This window comes from Herpailurus yagouaroundi, unplaced genomic scaffold (genome assembly GCF_014898765.1).
Source record: "Herpailurus yagouaroundi ecotype Mexico unplaced genomic scaffold, PumYag 166, whole genome shotgun sequence".
In the NCBI taxonomy this organism is placed as follows: Eukaryota; Metazoa; Chordata; class Mammalia; order Carnivora; family Felidae; genus Herpailurus; species Herpailurus yagouaroundi.
In genome coordinates, this window is record NW_024412407.1 from 5,570,782 (window position 1) to 5,593,147 (window position 22,366).

General features: G+C 43.1%; 1 long non-coding RNA gene across 1 annotated transcript; it reads left to right on the forward strand.

Moving 5' to 3' along the window:
* Positions 1–6,765: 6,765 nt before the first annotated feature.
* On the forward strand, positions 6,766–8,620 carry LOC121038630 (uncharacterized). The gene is made up of 2 exons (XR_005794426.1): positions 6,766–7,388; positions 7,509–8,620. It is a non-coding gene; the product is annotated as an uncharacterized LOC121038630 (long non-coding RNA).
* The last annotated feature ends 13,746 nt before the right edge of the window (positions 8,621–22,366 follow it).

Consider the following 22,366-nt stretch of genomic DNA (forward strand, 5'->3'; position numbering starts at 1 on the left):
AACAGGTTCTGAGAAAGACAGACCTGGGTTGAATTCCAGCTCTGCCACTTAGTGACTGTGCACTTGGCAAGTGTACTTACCTTCTCCAAGTTTTGTTTCTCTTTCTGTTAAATGGCTAAAATAATGCCTATGGTGTTTGTGAGGACAGTGAGGTCTGAGTAAGCGTCTGGGCGGACACTTCAGGGTTCTTTCCAACAGTGTCTGTTCTGTTCAGACTGTGAGTCTGGGATGCCGCTTGACCTTTTTCTAGCCCTTACACTCACCGGACCCGTGACGGGTGGAAACACAGGATAAGTTCATGAAAATCCTTTGAGATGGGATCTATTATCCCACAACTATAAGGTATTATTATGCCTTCTTATGATGTTCTCTGGGAACTTTTTAAAATCCCTCTCTCTGGGAATTTTGGTTATAGAATTTCTAAAAATAGGGAAGCTACTGAAATCACTTCTCTAACTTCCTTTTATCCTGGACATTTTAACCATTATACTGTGGACATTTTCTGAAAGATCAGGACTACAGATGTAAATCTTTCTTAATAAGAAACTCTCACATTTTCAGGTGTTTATTCCTCTAAGAACTGAAGAACATGCCCCCCGCCCCCACCTCCAAATCAGAAATAAAACATCAACTTGGGGGTTAAAGATGGAGAAGAATGAACATGGCCAAATAGAATGCTCGGAATTTGAAATAAAAATAGTGTGGTGAGGCCTTCACTATTTAGGGCCTTGCTGAAAGTTCAGTTCTTTCTGCAGGAAATCCATGTTTAAAAACAGAATATTGGGGTGGCTGGGTGGCTCAGTCGGTTAAGCGTCCAACTTCAGCTCATGTCATGATCTCATGGTCTGTGGGTTCGAGCCCCGCATCGGGCTCTGTGCTGACAGCTCAGAGCCTGGAGCCTGCTTCGGATTCTGTGTCTCCCTCTCTTTCTGCCCCACTCCCTTGCTTGCGCTCTGTCTCTCTCTCCCTCTCGAAAATAAACATTAAAAAAAAAACCTTAAAAACAGAAAAAACAATTGTTTTTTCCATTGCTTAAAATCTCCTCCTTATTGGTATCCCTGTAATTAGAGATGCACTATTTATTATTCACTATTGTTACTTGTTTTTTTCAACAAGGCTGCCAGCGCTCCACAGGCAGGGATGGTCCTTTTGCGTATTTTCCTCTATGCTTGCTATCACCCTTGCTATCACCTACAGTCAATGATAATGCTCACTGTCACTCCTTTACTCAGAATCCTTCAGTGATTCTCCACTGCACCTAAAAGTGGTCCTCAGACTTTTTTTGATTCCATGTGCTTATCAGTGAACTGATGCTTGCACATCCTCTAATACCCACATATAATTTATTTTAATATCATACTACCACCTTCCATAAGTGATAAACATCCACCGATATAGGAAATTTAAGAGGATGACATAAAAATAGTATAAACAGAATTTGTAGTATTTTCTCTCTGTACCTTGTAATACTCCACTCTGGAGACCACTGGTCTGTGGGATAAAATCCAGGTCCTCTAAAACCACAGCCTTCAAACTGGAGTCTAGGTATCTTGAGAATACAGTTGAGCCTTGAACAACATGGGTTTGAATTGCACAGGTCCTCTTCTATGCAAGTTTTTTCCCAGGACTGTGAATGTATTTGCTCTTCGTTATGGTTTTCTTAATAACACTTGCTTTTCTCTACCTAACTTTATTGTACTAATACAGTTCATAATACATATAATATACAAAATACGTGTTAATCAATGTTTTATGTTATCGGTAAGGCTTTTGGTCAAAAGGTAGGCTATTTGTAGTGAAGTTTGTGGGGGGAGTTAAAAATTATGTGGATTTTCTTTTTTTTTTTTAAGTTTTTTTTTTTTTTTTCAAGAGAGAGAGAGAGAGAATGCACACAGGAGGGGCAGAGAAAGATGGAGAAAGAGACTCCCAAGCAGGCTCTACGTTGTCAGCATGGAGCCCAGTGTGGGGCTCGAACTCATGAACTGTGAGTTCATGATCTGAGCTGAAGTCAAGAGTGGACACTTAACCAACTGAGCCACCTAAGCGGCCCATTTTTCTTTTTTTTTTTTTTTAAGTGTATTTATTTTGAGAGAGACAGACAGAGAGAGAGAGAATGAGTGGGGGAGGGACAGAGAGAGAGAGAGGTAGAGAGAATCCCAAGCAGGTTCTGCACTGATGGTGCAATTTGATGTGGGTTTCGAACTCACAAATCATGACAGCATGACCTGAGCCGAAATCAAGAGTCGGACGCTTGGGGCGCCTGGGTGGCGCAGTTGGTTAAGCGTCCGACTTCAGCCAGGTCACGATCTCGCGGTCCGTGAGTTCGAGCCCCGCGTCAGGCTCTGGGCTGATGGCTCAGAGCCTGGAGCCTGTTTCCGATTCTGTGTCTCCCTCTCTCTCTGCCCCTCGCCCGTTCATGCTCTGTCTCTCTCTGTCCCAAAAATAAATAAACGTTGAAAAAAAAAAATTAAAAAAAAAAAAAAGAGTCGGATGCTTAACTGACTGGGCCACCAGGTGCCCCACAAATTATGTGGATTTTCAGTGGCATGGTAGAGTCAGTGCTCCTAACTCTATGTTGTCTGAGGGCCAACTGTATATAATATAGACAGCACAGTATTACGTGGCTCAATTTCCAGATTCTGAACTACAAAAGGTACCCTCTCCTGAAAGTGATCTGCCTGGGAATGGCTGGCATTGAGCTGATTTCTTTTTTCTAGCCTCCCCTTCCCAATTGCTCAGGCCCACCCCTCAGCCATCTGAACTGTGCTTTGCCCCCAAACGAGGGGATAACATGGGAATGTACTATACTTGAGAGAGAATTTCTTGAGAGCCAAGTAAGAAACACTGACAGGGCAGCACCTTATTTCATTCCCTGGACAAATACTGGCAAGCCTCTGTGATGCAGACAATTCCTTGTAGGAATATAGTGTTTTTAATTTAAAAAAAAAAAAAAAATGAGGGGCGCCTGGGTGGCGCAGTCGGTTAAGCGTCCGACTTCAGCCAGGTCATGATCTCGCGGTCTGGGAGTTCGAGCCCCGCGTCAGGCTCTGGGCTGATGGCTCAGAGCCTGGAGCCTGTTTCCGATTCTGTGTCTCCCTCTCTCTCTGCCCCTCCCCCATTCATGCTGTCTCTCTCTGTCCCAAAAATAAATAAACATTGAAAAAAAAATAAAAAAAAAAATGAAGTTAGGGTGCCTGGGTGGCTCAGTTGGTTAAGCGTCCAACTTTGGCTCAGGCCATGATCTCACAATTCATGAGTTTGAGCCCCATGTCGGGGATTTTCTCTCTCCTTCTCTCTCTCTGCCCCTTCCCTACTTGCACACATGCTCTCTCCCTCTTAAAATAAATAAACAAACCTAAAAAAAATGAAGCTAAACTTTAAGCCATGCAGGTTGTTTTTGCCAAATGATACTCCACAAGCAGAATGGGCTAGATCTCTGGCTCCATGTTTTTGATGAAAATATAAGCAAAGCACTTATCCAATACACAATACACCAGAAATGTCATCATTTGCAACTATTTCATCTTTTGATGAACGCTGCCCTACACTAACATTCCCAATATTCACGACTGCCCAGACTCTTTCTCGTCTCTTCTCCTGTCAGCCCCCTCAGGCTGCAGCCACACTACCTTCATGCTCCTAGGCACCCTTCTGGGTCTATGCCTGTGCTGTGTTCATGCCAGTTCCTCCCTTGGAAATACCCTTCCCTCCCATCTTCATGGGTTGAGTTCCTACTTAACATCTGTGTGATCTGAGGCACTAATTAGGTGCTGAAGATGGAAAATAAGCATAATGATAACCGTGACCCTGTTTTCATAGGATGTAAGAGTCTAGTATGGGTGACAGAGAGATAAGCAGTGACGATATAATATTACAGAACTGTGACGGGGAGCCATGAGGGCACCCTCCCTTCACCTGGGGCTCAAGGAAGTCTCAGAGGAAGTGACCAGAAAGCCAAGACCCACTGCTAAGCACAAGTCAGCCTGACATTTTGCAGGAAGGGGAAAGAAAAGGACTGATCTATGCTGACAGAACAAAACTGAGTTCAACCGACACTGTTAAGACAATTCCTCCGTGAAGTCAGGATTTTGACCTGGGGAGACACACTTACCTAACTGTAGGGTCCAGATAGAAATTCCTACGAAGTTCAATCTGTTTCATGCTCTTGAGAGATTGGTCACATTCTCTCTCTCTCTCTCAAAAGCCCAATTTAAAATAGGCCAAAAGTCAAGGGAGAGGTCATCCCTAGAAAAATTTTCTCTTGCTTTTTTCCAAAAACAAAAATATTTGAACCCCAGGCTCTACTGCTGGGGGACCAGGCAGCCTTTTTATATTAAGTTCACCAGAAATAGCGCAAAGTGAATACTCTTGGGAAGTCTGTTAAGAAAGTGACAGGTGGTTTATATATGTGGCTCTGCTCTAAGGATGGAGACACCCTCTAAACAAACAAGTTAATGAAGTAAGTAGAAACACAGAAGACACAACATTCCGTTTCCAGGGACTGCCTTGTGCCACAACAGAGGTAAGACAGTGAAGGCTTCGGGTATCTGGTTCCTCACTGCTCCACCTCTGATCCTGTCCCTCACTGTCCTGAGCCAGAGGCTGTGGAAGGACCTTCACTGAGCGATGTTCGATGCTCCACTTTATGCCATCACTCACAGTGCTGATTTGTTATCAAGCTATTCATGTCTATGAAAGACTCTCCTTTTATAGTAGAGGGCAGCCTGGGTGGCTCAGTGGGTTGAGCGTGGGACTTCGACTCAGGTCATGATCTCATGGCTCATGAGTTCGAGTCATGAGTTCGGGCCTGACATGGGGCTCGCTGCTATCAAAGGGGAGACTGCTTTGGATCCTATGTTCCCCTCTCTCTCTGCCCCTCCCTCACTTGCATGCACACGCACTCTCTCTCTTACCAAAAATAAACATCTTTTAAAAACCGCAACTACATTAGTAGGAGAGAGGTGTGATAGATGTAGTATCAGCCATCAAATCTTTCCTATACTGGTCACAATTTGGTACCCCAAAACCTCTTTGTTGATTCAAAACATAAAAAATACGCAGTCTTGTTCTCTGATACAGTCCACCCAAGCATCATTGCAGTAGATTTTTATTTAATTTCTCATCTGTTTTCTTAGTTGTCTATCTTCTTCAAGTGGCCATGTGGAGGCTGAACATTTTCTCTATGAAACTACTCACTAGGGCAGTAGAATCAGGTAAGTCTCAACCATGAGGGCTTAGTCATTGAAGCACCAAAGGATGTCATTTTAAAACATTTACCGTATGTGGAAGTCACATGACATGGACCCGGAGGATGCACATAACTAGTTATGTTCCTGTAGACTATACTGTTGGTAAACCCACTTAATCTTTCAGGAAAACCATTATAAACTCACCCCAGAACACAAAAGTTCATTTGTGTTGGAAAGTTATCATCAAGCGCTGGAGGGTCAGAACTATGTTTGCTAACATTGTTCCATTAGAAATGTATCCTGGGGCGCCTGGGTGGCGCAGTCGGTTAAGCGTCCGACTTCAGCCAGGTCACGGTCTCGCGGTCCGGGAGTTCGAGCCCCGTGTCAGGCTCTGGGCTGATGGCTCGGAGCCTGGAGCCTGTTTCCGATTCTGTGTCTCCCTCTCTCTCTGCCCCTCCCCCGTTCATGCTCTGTCTCTCTCTGTCCCAAAAATAAATAAACGTTGAAAAAAAAATTAAAAAAAAAAAAAAAAGAAATGTATCCTATCAGTGATACCACATTTCTTCAGATGGATGGGCCAACTGTAGTTCTGCTCTAAAACTCTCCTTTCTATCAGTCCCCCAAGCATTTTCTGATTATGGCCTATAACAAAGTTTGCAACAATGGTGAAAACAGGTCTGCGTGGAAGTTATGTATATAAATGCATTTGCAAATGGGTTTAGACCTTTGTGGGAAAAGGGCCTGAAGTCTCCTAAATAGAAAAATCTTCAAGTAAATCAGAACTGACTCACAACTTTGGAAAATGGTACAGGGCTTAGTGACCTTATATCAAACCACAGCCAAGGCCACATTCTAACACGTCCCCATTCCCAGATTAATTTTATTTCTGTCACCCTCTTCACCTTTGAAATTCCTTCCATTCAGCAAAATCAGTTCCATTCAGGAGAACAAATACATTTTGACTTCTGTCCCCGATGCTTCCCTGTGTGCCTTGATGAAAAATACAGTTTTAGTTTTCAGCCCTGCAACCTGCGAGACGTGCGGGTGAAATGAAATGAATCACGCCTCCTCTTTTCCCCCAAGCCCCAGGTTTTCCTAAGAGGACACTCATATAACATATGCCAGTACATTTAAGGCCTGAGGGCTCCTCAAAACTCTGCCCATTTTATTGCAGAGGATGAGTTTAGTCTCTTTTTAGATAAGCAGACCTGCATGTGAATGCTACCTTGGTGCCAGAGCTTTTCCTGGGGAAAAGGCCGGGCCTTCTTCACCTGCAGCCGACACCTCTCCTTCCAGGGCAGGGCCTTGCAGCGGCGCGGCGCGTCCAGCAGATGGAGCCGCAGCTGAATTTTCGTGAGCTGCTCTCTACACTGGAAGAATCTGGAATAAACAGGAAGGGGAATTTTTGTTTGTTTTTAAGCATTCTAAATTTCAACATCTATTGCCTTCTTTGTCGGGTCAGAGACCCTTTTTATTTAACTAGGTTGAAATGCGTTAGAAGTTTAAAAAAAAACAGTGATTACGCAATCCCAAATACATGTGTTTTTTTAAGATTTCCACTCTCTCAGAGGACCCAAGCAGCAAGTTTTAAAGTAGCATAAACTATCATTAGAGCATAGTGTTTCAGAAACGTTAGTAGGCAGCCCTGGATAAAGAAATCCTGCCTCAGAAAAACACCAGAAAGGAGTGGCATGAGGAAGGAAGCCTCCCCAGGCCGCGGCGGAAGTGACCTCTGAGCTGGGCGGTGGCGGTGGCGGGCGCCGCGAAAAACAGCGCCGCCTGCTGGGGAAGAGGGAAACAGCTCGGATCTCCCCGGAGGCCGTGGCGTCGCCAAGGGGACCGCTTGGACCGAGCCAACATTCCAAAGTCCGTTGCGCTTAGGATGCTGCAGGATATACCCCCCCCCCCCAACGAAACTGAAAGTAATGGGCACAGCCGGAGCAGCCTTTCTGTCGAGAAGGGAAACCTACAGGACCGTTATGGTTTTGGTACACAGTGTTTCAAAAGGCTTGACTGTTTTTAATGCTTCCTGAAGCTTAAAAGGATAATTGCTATTTAAGACCGTCCTAAAGAGTGAAAATAGAACCTGATGGAAGCTCTCTTTCATTTATCCTGTGCTGCTTTAAGTTATTTACAAAGTATTGTAAGAGGTTATCAGAAGCAAATTGGAAAAAAACGGGCAAGGGACTGAGTTTCAAGGTGATTGTGCTTATCATTTCCCATAATGGCCCCTCATTTTTATTCCAGGGTTGTTGCAGTGCTGTTTCTTGAGTCCCTCCTCCTCTCCCCACTTCCCTTTTCTCTCCACTCATTTGACAGGAGCCTCCGCAATCATCTGCTTAGAACACGTCATCATCATCCACTGGGAGAGAGTTGTGGCACCACCTTTCTCCCCCTATGGCTGAAGCCCACAGAAGAAAGATGAGGAGTTGTGCTTCTGCGCTGGAGCCGCGCGACTGCCCGGAATTGTAACCTGCAAGATGATGCCCAAGTGCAGCTTCCCCCTTTTTGTACCGCATAGAACTGTATGCTGCCCTTCTTAAGCTGATGCTTTCTCCTTTAGAGCCATGCCCTCCACATTGCCCAGATGATGTGCTAAGTCCCTTCCACTTGCAGAGATTCAGTGCATTAAGTGTAAAAACCACACATCTCTGTTTTTTCTTTTAGTAAGGGAGTAAAGACCCAGAGGTGGATGGTTTCATTTGGATTAGTCATGCTGTTTATCGGGTCCCTGTCCTCTGACATGAAAATTCCCATCTCCCATCGGGGTATAGCTGTTGGCATAAATTATAGGCTCTGGTTCAAAACAGGGCCCTCTCTTTTGTCCAGTAGCACCAGAAACACATTAATTAGGGACCTTGCTGGAACAGAAGGCTTCTCGAGGCTCCTGGAAAAGGAAGGTTGGGCCCCCAAGTCCTGTATGTGATCGCTTGGGCTGTAGCCTTCACAATCTGGATCCAACCAGATGAGCACTGAGAGCTCAGTGTTTGGAGCACAAAGAAGAGCAAAGAATATATAGTAACTTAGTGAATCAGGGACAGGATCCAAGAGGAAGCCTGACATTTGTTTATCAGCAGAGAAACAGAAGTAAAGGAGGGAATGTCTCCCTAAGTGCTACTGTGTTATAAAAGTGTCCTCTAGAGAGAGGCTACATGAACAGGGCAGCTGATAACATTAATACTGTGCAGGTAGGCACACATCTTCCCACATGGCCAGGACTGCTGAACCAAGTGGCCCTAAACTAATGGGCAGGAATACAGCTCTAAGCCTTTCCTGCGGCAATCCTCAGAGGGAGTTGGCTCAGACAAAGCAAGGCAGCTTCTCCCTCGGTTCTTTGTTCTTCCTTGGAAAATGGGCTCTCTCTCAAGTCTCATACCCCAGCTGCTTTCCCCTCTTGTACAAGGGCAAAATAAAGTAATCGCCAATAATGATTTGGACAGCATATTTTTGGAGCCCTGAACTCTGTGAAATGCAGGGTCGAATTATTTTTAGAACTCTAATGTGCTGTACATTTTTATTCTGGGTTCATGGGGGAAATTTTCAGAAAGGTGCCCCTCTTCAGCAAAGAAAAAGAGATCGCTTTCAGAAAGGGGTAGTGGAGACAGTGTTTTGAATCCCACTTAACCTAACAACTACATGCGCTGCACCTTATGCTTAAGAATCTCTTTCTCACAGGGCTTATGATTTAATGAGCAGATTCCTTTGTCTGCTAAGAAATTCCTTCAACAGTAAAAAGGCTGTCTGGGAAATCACACCTTTTTATACGATAAGTGACTTTTTGCTAATAAGAATGATTTTAACATAGGTCCTTTAAAAGTAAAGACATTCAGAATGGTCTATCCCAGATTTAAGTGTGGAATTAAGACAAAGGATGCTTGTTCTCGTATCAGAAATAGGCATGCCACTCCCCAAGCACTCAGAGCATCTGCTGGCTGGACTGATTCTTAAACCAAAAGCCACACATGACTTCTGTGCTTGACAACTGAGGTGGCCTTTTATGTCCTTTTGGAACTCCAGTCTGGGCCAGCCAGAATGGGTTCATACACACGACAGAAAATGGGCTCTATGGGTCCCAGAAAGCTTACTGGGCTGAGAAGGACTAGGCTGACGTTTTGGAAATATTGTAGGTTTACTTCTTGGGAATTTACTCCCCCAAATAAGTACTTTCAGGCCCTTTATGTGGCATCCTCAGGCTCTTTACAACAGTTCCTACATTTTTGGGATTTTATCTGCTCACTAAATATCAGCTATTTTGTCCAGAAGAACAGAAAAATCTGCATGTTTTTATTCACTCAAGACTTAGGCCGAGCAGAGAGCAGCTTCTCTCTGCCAGTTCCTGGTGACTTCATTCTTTCCAGCTCTTTCCAGAGGGAGTGAGAGCAACCCCCAGCCTGGAGACTGGCCCTGCGTTAGCAACTAATTTAATGCTCAAGTTCCACAGATGAGGCCCAGATGAGCTTCTAAAATAATCCTGGGGGCACCTGGGTGGCTCAGTCTGTTAAGCATCCGACTCGATTTCGGCTCAGGTCATGATCTCACAGTTTGTGAGTTTAAGCCCCATGCTGGGCTCTGTGCTCACAGCGTGGAGCCTGCTTGGGATTCTCTCTCCCCCCCTCTCTCTCTGCCCCTCCATGGCTTGTGCTCTCTCTCTCTCCAACAATAAACATTTTTAAAAAAGTAAAATAATTCTGAAGCTAGGTAAGGAATGAATAAGCAGGTGTTAAAGGAGTATGTACATATACCTTTGTAATTAACAGAAAAATTTGAGAAAGTAGTCACTGGGCATGTATATTCATACTACTACCCTGGGTTTATGTTATTATCTGTTACCCAGACAGCATATGACATCAGGCCTTTCATCTGACAGGTCCTTTCCTGTGTTAACCTGGCATATTAAGGTACTTCAGCTTAATAGCCATAAGTATTTTGAGGGCAAGAGCCCTGTCATGCACTTCCTTTATGTTTCACACAGTACCCAGCAGGGTATTAAGACATGCAGTAGGTGTTCAGGAAAGAGCTGCTTAAAAAAAACAAACAAAAAACTATGGACTAAAGGAATGATGAATGGCTGTGCTTTAATCCTGAGATTAGGCCTGCCTTTATTGTCAAGTCTGAGGAAACTCGACAGCATACTTTACAGACAGAAAATGGAAGTGGAGATATTGCAGCTTCTCTGGCTGATAACGGTAACAGCCGCTGGCTTTCCTACATGCCAGCAACTATATAAGTACTTCACGTACATTATCTCATTTATACTTCGCCACAGGCTAAGTTTACTATTATTACTGCCCTTATTTTACATCAGACAAAACACCACTAATCAATAGCCTCATCAGGACTTGAATCCGGAGATAAGTCAGTCTCCAAAATTCATGCCTTCAGGCACATTAATGCTCCAGAATATCTAATAACAACATTTTTAGCTCTATTTACTCACAACACAGTATCTGAGGCGGGAGGGAAACAGTTCATAACTTACAGGTCTCAGTCGGCTCAGTTTTGATGTTCCTTCCTGGGTGTTACCCATTCAATCCTCACAGCACTCTGTCAAGTATGTTACTATTCTCTCTCATATATAAGGAATGTAGCTCTGGAGAACAGGTGGGTTTAAAACAACAATGACAAAAATGCTAAAATTCAGAGGCTGAGAGGTAACAAAACTACTGATAGGTAACACCCTTCCTGCCTTAGGCCCTTCCCTCCACCCAGAGTGCTCATTAGGTGCTTGCCCTGTCCCCTTCCTTTCTTACTTGTTAGCACTCAGTGGGCTTAGAAAACTTAGGCCCACCTTTACCTGCCCCATAAATACAAATATGGTTAATCTTGACTTGATGTGCCACTAAGTCATTTCAAAAGCAGAGGCAAGGTAGAAAACAGTAAAAGTGACAATGCAATGCCATGTGACAAAAAGAATGAGTTACGGGGTGCCTGGGTGGCTCAGTCGGTTGAGTGTCCGATTTCAGCTCAGGTCATGATCTCACAGCTTATGAGTTCGAGCCCCACATGGGGCTCTGTGCTGACAGCTCGGAGCCTGGAGCCTGCTTCGGATTCTGTGTCTCCCTCTCTCTCTGCCCTTTCCCTCTCATGCTCTGTCTCTCTCTCTCAAAAACAAACATTAAAAAAAAAAAAAAAAAAAGAGTTACATTTAAACAGACTGCCACAAAGCGATCTCCACCGGCATAAGAAGTTGAACAAAATAAGGGCAAATTACAGAATAACAAATATGGCATGGTACCATGTATGTTTTTAAATGACACAAAACAATATGATACACACACACACACACACACACACACACACACACACACACATCTATGCAAACACACAAAGAAAACAGTTGGTTATACCCCAAACTGATAACTGATTTCTCTGGAGGGAGGACTAGGTCTGGGGTGAGATGGGTAGCACTGGCTGACTTTATCTTTTTTACAAGATAATTTATTCAAATAACATGCATGTAAAAGAAAAAAAAGGAAAGATTAGAAAAGAAGTAAGTGATGCTGTTGGAGAAGAAAAAATTAGCAACATGCAGTAAAGTGCCAGCAGTGGTACAAACGAGGCAAACTAGCTTTTTTCATGTCCAGAAGACACCAATGGATTCGAAGAGAGTTCTCATGTTGGCATTATTATTATGAATTGGATGATTTTCAAAATGCAATGTCTCCAAACTCTAGCAGAAATACAGTGCATTAGACCTGGAGCCAGACAGCCTAAGTTCAAGGCCTGACTCTGCATTTCTCTGTAACCTTGGGCTAATTTCTCAGGGCCTTACTTTCCTATCTGTAGAGTGAAGATAACAGTAAGATACTTCATAAGGTGCTTCAAGGGTCAAGTGAGATATCACACCAGAAAGAATAGCAAAATATGCAGACTGACACTTAGAACTTAGAAATTATGTTTGTGTTTACTACCTCTCCAGTCTTTCTCTCCCACTTTAGAGAATTCCGTTTTTCTCACACCTTTAAGTATGCCCCACACTGAGGCAGAGTTAAATGAACACACCATTGGTCTTCAATATAATATTTGCTGATAACAGGCCTCCATTACTTGAGGCTTTAGATTATGTACGTGCATAGTTTTTAAGCTTCAGTAATGTGCATCCGTGTATTTATTTTAAGGAATGTATTTCTTTGATCCATTTATAAAACATACCCTTTACCCGTAAAACCTACTTTTGATACAAGGACTAAAATATCCAAATCAGAGACAGCATTTAAAGGATGAGCCAAAAATATAATTAATATTTTTTTTTGCATGTTAAATGTGCTTATTTGTGGTCCTGCTAAAATTTCAAGCTGTTCTGAAATTTCGAGAATCCAATTACCAGCCTTATAATAAGGATTTCAAAAGTAATAAAAGAAACAGTAGCATCACCAATATAATTAAACACGAAGGAGAAACATGAACAAATTAATAAATATCAGTGCATGCACACAGCAACGCACGGTGCCCCGACAGCCCATGATGTAACTATTTTCAATTACAGCCTCACCTTTGAAACACAGCCAGGTTCTCTACTTTTGCTGGATGTCCCTGTGTTAAAAAGCGCAGGGACCTGAAGATTTCTGGCGAAGTCAAGAAGGATCCAGTTGAAGTTGTTTTGCAGTTTGAGTTCGGAAAGGATCCATTTGAAGGAACCAGTTCCGAGCACACAAAGCGCACGTCCCTCCCAAGCTCCTCCACCCCATGAAACTGGGCTGTCATTTTAGAGCTGGGCGCCCATTGTTCACTGGTTCTACTCTAATTAGACTTGACAGATTGCTCTTTCTAGCTAGACTGGCTATTGCCAAGAACAGAGAGAGAAGAGGTGAGGCTGACCTTGTTATTATGCCCTTGGGATCAGAGCCCCGCCCCCCATCCTAGTCCACTAACACCGAAAGGTATCCCCAGCAGCTCAGATCTGTTCCCCCTCTCCTCCAGCCTCGTTCTTAAATGCCCCCTGGCAGTCTCCGCACCACTGACTTGTCTTTCGGTACTGTGAGATTCAAGCCCTTGTCTGTGGGAGTGGAAAAAGTGTGTTCTAATATTTTTCATATTAATCCTCTGACCCTTGTTGTTTTTTTCTTCAGGCCTGGTGGGAAAAAAAAACAGACCATATTTTCTTTTTTTTTCTTTTATGATTTTTTTAAAAAGTTTATTTATTTATTTTGAGAGACAGAAGTGGGGTGGGACAGAGAGAGAGAGGGAGAGAGAGAGAGAGAGAGAGAGCGAGAGAATCCCAAGCAGGCTCCACATCATCAGTGCAGAGCCAGGTGCTGGGCTCAAACCCATGAATTGCGAGACCATGACCTGAGCCAAAACCAAGAGTCAGACACTCAACCGACTGAGCCACCCAGGTGCCCCCACAGACCAGCTTTTCTGAAGGGAAAGATACTGCAGTTCCGCCCAGGAGCCAGGAAATTTTTGTTTAATGAAATAGCTCTGGAAAGATTCAGGCCCTGACATTACCTACATGTGTCTGAAACAAATCTCTTGCCCCACTGCCCTCAGTTTCCATATCTGTAAAATGTCATCAATAGTTCTTGAACCTTTGTCCTATCAAAAACATGTTATACTGGTATTATATAAAAAATAGATAATAAAATGGTAGAGCTGGAAATGATTTTAGAGATCATCTAGTCCAATATCTTCATTTGGAGGATTAAAAAACAGAGGCCAGGGGTATCTGCATGGCTCAGTCAGTTGAGCATCTGACTCTTGATTTCGGCCCAGGTCATGATCTCAAGGTCATGGGACCAAGCCCCGCATCAGGCTCCTTTCTGAGCGTGGAGCCTGCTTAGGATTCTTTCTTTCTCTCCCTCTGCCCCTCTCCTCTGCTCAGACACTCTCTAAAAACAAACAAGCAAACAAAAACAAAAACAACACAGAGGCCAAAAGAAGGAGATGAGGGAGGTGACGTGCAGTGTCATGAAATTAGTTCTTAGACTTTAAACATCTGGCACTGAACAATAGCTTGCTAACTAACTTTGTCACTAGCCTGCCATCCTATGCCTAATAATAAACCATATTGGCCAGGAAAGCAACTTTCTTTCTCTGAGGAAGGAATTCTCCTCACCCAAGGACTATGTTTTCAGAAATGTTTCCCTTTACTGAGAATCCAGTGGTCTTGTAACAAATGGTTTCTGCTCACCCAATGCCACATTCCTCTTACAGGGGCATAGGATGGGACTCAACAGACATCAGGTCTGGGGACCAGCTCTCAAATAAGAGTGACCTTGTCCTTGACTTAAGTCTGGCTTACACCCATAGCCTCAAGAGCTGTAAGCAGGAGAGACTATTAGAAATTTCTCCTTGGAGCATATCTAGTTGTAATGTAAACCCGCTCATTTATTGTTAATCTCTGTATATTTGAAAATTATCAAAATGAAAGCTAATATATTAGACAAAGGAAAATGAGATCCTAAGTTAAAGCAATTAGAATGAAAATAGACAGGAGAGAGCTATGAGATATAGCAAAAAAACAGAACAAACAATGCTCGATGACTGGTTAAAAGTGGTTATTGAGGGGCACCTGGTGGCTCAGTTGGTTAAGCGTCTGACTTTGACTCAGATCATGATCTCATGGTTTGTGGGTTCAAGTCCCGTGTCAGGTTCTGTGTTGACAACCTGGAGCCTGAAGCCTTCAGATTCTGTGTCTCCCTCCCCTTATGCCCCTCCCCTGCTCATGTTCTGTCTCTCAAAAATAAATAAACGTTAAAAAATTTTTTTAAAAAGTTATTGAAACTGAAGAGTTGAAGTGACTTCCAGGCTTTTGCTTGGGTGCCTGGGTAGACAGGAAATAATTTACTCCTTCAGGCATGTGGAATTGGAGTTTCAGGGAAACACTACATTAGTGCTGTCCAGTAGACAGCTGGACACAATAGATGTAAAGCTCAGGAGAGAGCCTGGGGCTGGTGTGGACTTGTGAGCTGTCAGCTCACTGACACTTGGGTAGTGATTCAAACCATTGGAAGAGCACGGCAGATGAGAAAGGAAGATGGCTGAGGAAGAAGCCCAAGGCACACTGATATTTAAGTGGGGAGAGAAGAACTTTCAAAAAAGACAGAAGAATGGCCAGAAGGGTATGCGGAGAAACAGGAAAAAATAATTTCTGGAGAATCTATCAAGAAACAACGGTCAACAGAATCAAATACCTCAAGTTAAATTTGAAACCCATTGGATTTAGCATCTAAGTGACAACTGGCAAGGAGCTTTCAGGAGAAAGTAATGTGTTGAAAAGTGAATCAGGGAGAGTTAGTGAATCTGAAAGATGGGAGAGGGCTGGACTGCACTGCCCTCACAGGAGGAGGGTGCTGGCAGGGAGGTGCTTAGAAAAGGTTTGCAAATGGGTGAGCTATGGGTCCAATGGGATGATTAGTAAATTCTGCTCAAGGAGGCTTAGTAGAAATAAATTCCCGAGAGGAAAAAAAAAAAAAAAAAAAAAAGAACACGTTTTAGTTAAGGCAAGGAGGAGAAGGGTGCATTCTATAAAGAGATTAAGAATATAGGGGGCAGAAAAAAAAAAGAATATAGGGGGCCGTTTAATGAAACAAAGATCCCGGAGGGCACCGTGGAGAGACAGAGAAGGTCAGCAGTGTATGAGCATCAGAGAGAAGGATTCTTTTGATCTCTGGCTGGTGCCTTAGCAACCTCTTCAGTGGCTCCCCAGAAACAATTATCCACTCCATACCATGTTGTGGGTATCAAATTTGGAACACGTTTATAAAGCATGACCTTGATCATGTCAAACCCTTGCCCCCAAACCTGTATTAGGTCCAATACCTACTGCATTAGGTATTAGGTATAACACGGCCCTTCCATAATCTGAGCCCAACCTGCTTTTTTCAGTCTGATCTTTTCGGGTTTGCTTGTTTTTGTTTTGTTTTGTTTTCCTTTTCATGAACCTTCCTTCCAGATGCCAGGCTATTCACTATTCTTTGAACATATGAGTTACATAAAATATTATAGAAAAGGGGCTAAGAAGTATCTAGCATATAATAGCATTCAACAGATGTTAGTTTTGAGGTAGTATTTATAATTCCCCTTCAACCATTTCATGCAGTTCTCTTTCCCCTAAAGTCTCTTTCCACCTTCCTTTACTGCTTACAACAAGATTCGCTCAGGTGTCATCTGTTGTAGGGAGCCTTTCCTGGGTTCTCAGGCTGGCTGTGGGTGCCCTTGTCTGCAGCACACCACCTTTCTACCTCTGTTGACACGCAGCCTGTCAGACCTGCTTATAGGTCTGTTTCCCTCATTAGAGCATAAAAGCACGCATGCGCAAGTGAGCAGGGCGGGGCAAAGGAAGAGAGAGAATCCCAAGCAGGATCCATGCTTAGTGCAGAGCCCAAACGGGGCTCGATCCCTCGACCCTGGGATCATGACCTGAGCCAAAAGCAAGAGTCGGATGCTCAGTGACTGAGCGACCCAGGTACCCCCTAACTTCATTTTTCCATGCTCTATGGTATGGTTTCTTATATGATAGTCTCGCTGCTGAATGGCAGTGGACATTGTGCCACCCCAGTGTCCTTCATGTTCTTCTGACAACAGGTTTGATTTTCTTTGTGAATTATCTGCTCTTGGTCTTTGTGATCCAAAAATTTTTTAATGTTTGTTCCTATTTGTGAGAGAGAGAGCCCGCGTGTGAGCGCGCGTGAGTGGGGGAGGGGCAGAGAGAGAGGGAGGCATAGAATACCAAGTAGGTTCCAGACTCCCAGCTGTCAGCACAGAGCCCGACACGGGGCTCGAACTCACGAACTGTGAGATCATGACCTGAGCCAAAGTTGGACGCTTAACCCACTGAGCCACCCAGGCGCCCTGGTCATTATGATTCAGATGGGGCGCCCCCCACCCCTGGGGTCAGGATGGAGGAAAAGTCACAGGTCTAAATTAGCCACTTACTGTCCCATTCCTATGGCCTTCCTGATTGGTTTGGGTGAGATATGCTCTGAATCTTTAAAGTTACTGAAAGAGGGGTTCTTTCCCTCCCTCTCTCTCTCTCTCCTGGACATGGAATCAATAGGGTGCAGGGCTGCTATAGTCATTGTGATATCACAAGGGACAAACCTGTTTGAGAATGAAGGCAATACTTGGAGAGAACACAACCAAGAGAAAGACAGAGAAACAGGGTCCTGGTGATAGAAGCAGAACTTAATTCTGCCATACTTGGAAACAAAACTATTGCCTGTCAGTTCCTGTTAGGTTTTCTGTCGTTTGCAACAAAATCATCTTAACTGATACGATATTTACGGGTAGCTAGTAGATTGCTTGACACATGAGACTATTTAATAAATGTATGGGTTTTTTTTGTTTTTTTGTTTTTTAATTTTTTTTAATGTTTATTTTTTTTTTGAGACAGAGAGAGACAGAGCATGAACGGGGGAGGGTCAGAGACAGAGAGGGAGACACAGAATCTGAAATAGGCTCCAGGCTCTGAGCTGTCAGCACAGAGCCTGACGCGGGGCTTGAACTCACGAACCGCGAGATCATGACCTGAACTGAAGTCGGACGCTTAACCGACTTAGCCACCCAGGCGCCCCAATAAATGTATGTTTAATAGATAAATAAGTTGTTGTGAAGAACAGCAATTTTTTTTTTTATCTCTATAGGGCAACATGGCAATATGTATTTACAACCCTAAAAAAGATCATCCTTCTGGAGATGGATGGTTGTGACAGCTGTACAATGCGAATATCCTTAACGGCACTGAACTGTACACATAAAGATGGTTAAAATAGTAAACTTTACATTACATATTTTACCACAATAAAAAATGAATAAAAGATTTAAAAAATCATCATTAGACTACAGACAAAGGCTTACAGTCCAGTCAACAAATGAAAACATAAGGGGGCACTTGGGTGGCTCAGTCAGTTGAGCACTGACTTCGGCTCACATCACGATCTCACAGCTTGTGAGTTCGAGCACCATCTCGGGCTCTGTGCGACAGCTGGGAGCCTGGAGCCTGCTTCCGATTCTGTGTCTCCCTCTCTCTCTCTGCCCCTCCCCCACTTACGTTCTGTCCCTCTCAAAAATACACATTAAAAAAAAAAAAGAGTACACTTATTTTAAAAAAAAAATGAAAACATAGGGACAGAAAAGCTTGTTGTATTATACCAGTAATACTAGTATTCATTCTCTACTTTTAGAAAATGTACCATAGGAAAGTAGATAAGTACACAAAATTGGTTTCTCTGGGCATTACTGATAACATCAATAGGGACTGGGTAATAAAATCATGATATACTCAAATAATGGAACATTATACAGTCATTAAATTGATAAAGTAGATTCCTATGCTACTTAGGAACATATCTATCAGAATGCTAGAAATATTGGAATTATATTAATATCAAATAGTTTCACAAAAATAAAGAAAGACTTCTCATAAAATTTATGAATTGGATGGGGTGGCTCAGTCGGTTAAGTGATCGACTTCGGCTCAGGTCATGATCTCGTGGTTTGTGAATTCAAGCCCCACGTCTCACTCCCTTCTGTCAGCTTGGGGACTGCTTCAGATCCTCTGTCCCCCTCTTTCTCTGCCCTTCCCTAGGTCATGCTCTCTCTCTCTCAAAAATAAATAAACATTAATAATAACAATAAAATAATAAACATTAAAATGTTTATTTCTGAGAGAGAGCGAGTATGAGTGGGGGAGGGGCAGAGAGAGACAGACACACAGGATTAGAAGCAGGTGCCAGGCTCTGAGTTGTCAGCACAGAGCCTGAAGTGGGGCTCAAACCCATGAACCATGAGATCATGACCTGAGCCAGTCAGTCGCCCAACCAACTGAGCCACCCAGCTGCCCCTAAAAAAAATTTTTTTTTTTTAATTTAGGAATTGGAGCCAAATACTTGGATGGAAGTACATCATTCAGTAAGTGGTAGGAGGTAAACTACTCACTCAGAAAGAACTTACTGTACTTCATTGAATTTCAGATACCATTGGTTGTAAGATACTTCCTGACTTCAGAGATGTTAGAAAGTGAAAAAGTATATATCTAGAATTGACCAAATATAATACGTTTAGGGGCATAAAAGCGTACGTGTTGATGATTGGGGTGATGGGAAATGGGACATGAAAATCACTAGACAAAGTGAACTCAAGCGGAGAAGTGGTTTTCAGGTTTATGGAATAAAATTATCCTACACCAAGTGAAGAGAAGCTAGTGAAAGGTTTTGAGGAGAGGTATAAGATGACCACAAAAACATGCACTGAAGGTTAATTTTGTAACTAAACTAAAGGAAGCAGGCAACTATCCCTGCTAATTTGGACATTGTGTAATAGGCAACAATGAGTGTTGATTCATATACATTTGGGGGATTTCTTTCTCTACTGCGTCTTAGGTGGAGGCCAGGCTTGTAATTTTTTAAAAAGGTTTTATTTTTAAGTAATCCCTACACCCAACGTGGGGCTTGAACTTACAACCCCAAGATCAAGACTTGCATGCTCTATGGAGTGAGCCAGCCAGGCACCCCCGGCAGGCCTGTAATTTTAGCTGCCCCCTCCCTTGTTTTAAGAAGGGGTTTGGCAGCTGAAGAGAAGCAAAAAACCATGAGAGTAACAAACTGGAGAAGAAGGATCAAAGGTCTATATTTTTTTATGTAAACAGAATATACGAAATGTAAGTTCCCTATATTCCATTTCTGCGTACAGAATATAGGGAATTTATTTAAATTCAATTTAGTTAACATATAGTGTAGTATTGTTTCAGGAGTAGAATTTAGTGATTCATCACTTACATAATAACACCCGGTGCTCATCCCAAGTGCCCTCCTTAATGCCCATCTGCCATCTATCCCATCCCCCACCCACCACCCCTCCAGCAACCCTCAGTTTATTCTCTATCATTAAGACTCTCTTATGGTTTGCCTCCCTCTCTGTTTTTATCTTATTTTATTTTTCCTTCCCTTCCCTATGTTCATCTATTTGGTTTCTTAAATTCCACACATGAGTGAAATCATTCTTATGTCATTAAACTCAACCACTTCTATCCAAGCAGCCTCACAAGTTAGGAATTTGACCAGCTGTCCATGGGGAAGTGGGCTTTAAAAAATGTCAAGCATGTCTCTCTCTCTCTCTCTTTCTCTCTCTCTCTCTCTCTCTCTCTCTCTCTCTCTCTCTCACACACACACACACACACACACACACACACACACACACACTCATAGACTTCAGTGGTTAGCGATAGACCATATACATGCTATTTATTCACATAGTTCGTTCCTTATTTTCAGTTATTTCTGTCCTCTGTAAAGTGGGAAGCATTAGGGAAGGCAAATTGCTCTTATTATTATGACTCACAGTGAGTTCCAGTCAGGCGCCCGGGATCACTGACCAGCAACAGCCGCATCCATAGCATCACCAAGAAGTTGTCCTATTTGATGTAACTACTGATTACAGACAAAAGGACTTGACCAAAAGCCACAGGTATGGCTCCAGGCAAAAATGCATTGGTAAATACATGTACCGTATAGAATGTCAAATTTATTAGGAAATCTAAAGAAGGTGTAAGCTCTGAAATTCCTAACCTTTGGTAAACAACAAACTCAGGAGCTTTTGAAATATCTCAGGGTGAGGTCCCAGGGTCGTATATTTTTCAAAAAAGCTCCCCAAGCAATTTCTGTGCATTAAAAGCTGAGAATCACTGTTCAAATCCCATTCCTCTTATTTTACAGATGGTAACCTGTGGCCCAGACAGGTTGCTGCCTTGCCCAAGATCACACACTTGGTTAAAAACAGAATTGAGGGGCCCCTGAGTGGCCCTGAGTTATCAAAATAACTCTTGATTTTGGCTCAGGTCATGATCTCCCTGCCCTCTCTCTCAAAAAAAGAAAAAAAAATAGACTGGAAGTAAATCTCCTGATTTCTGGCCCAGGGTCTTTACTCCTACACTAGCATCCTGCCCCACTGATTGTGTTCCAGGTTTTTACTATTATTTCTTCCTAATGCACTTGAAAATGTGTGATTTAACCATTGGTCATTTAATAACAAACCATAGGGTTGCAAAATCTAGCACTGATGAAAGAAGCCAGTCACAAAAGACCATATGTTATATGATTTTGCATATATGAAACGCCCAGAATAGGCAACCGTACAGTGATGGAGATGGATGAGTAGATTACCAGGAACTGTGGGGAGGGGTGCAAATAAGTGCAAGGTTTCTTTCTGGGGTGATGAAACTGTTCTAAAGTTAATTGTGGTGATGGTTGCACAACTCTGTGAATATGCTAAAAGCCATTGAATTGTACACTTTCATAAGGTGAGATGTATGGTACGTGAATCATATCTCAATAAAGCTGTTAAAAATCTAGTGCTGACTTCTCACCAGATTCTGAAAGATAATTTAAAATTTTCACTTACTTCCTCAACATTTCTCTACAATAATAAGCAGTCTTTAAATTTAGGTTAGCCCTACTTAGGTCCACTTCCCGGTGTGCTGTACCCCCAGCAACAGATGAATCTTCCGAAAGCTTGTCTGGTGTTTAGGATCCTTATCCTTCAAACCGTCAGACTCTGCCTTGGCCAAGATCATTCCCTCCACTGAGAAGGCCAATTTACGTGTTTAAGGCATAGCTCATATGTCACCTCCTCAAGGGCCTTCCTCCCACCACGCTGGAGGTGCTCTGCCTTCCAGGGTATAAAATTTTGACCAAATGTTTTTGATATCATGTAATGAAGCTCATCAGCCTTCCAACCTGGACTCTGGGCCCTCCTGTACCCCCTCCCCCCCCACCTCTCCCTGCCCCGAGCCAGCGGTCCTTCACTAAGTCAATGCCACATCTAGTTTTCTTTACTGCGGCACCCCAGGGCTAGCACCATATTCAGGGGCGGTTGTTTTGTTGTTGCTTTCTTTTGCCCATTATGCTATCCTTCTCCTGCTCTTCTTCCCACTTCTTCCTTTCATTTCTGGCTAACTCTTGTGAAATATTCAGGACTCTGGAAACATGCCATCTCTTCCAGAAAGGCTTCTACTGCCTCCCCTCATCCTTAGGATGGTGGCCAAACTAAAGTAATGGCAAGGAAGTGTAGAAAAGTATTAAGTAGGCACAGAATTGGTAGAACTTGCTAATGTAAAATAAATGTAAAAATAAATCATAAAGATCAAACAGAATAGGGGCATCTGGGTGGCTCAGTTGGTTAAGCATCTGACTCTTGATTTCGGCTCAGGTCATGATCCCATGACCATGGGATGAAGCCCC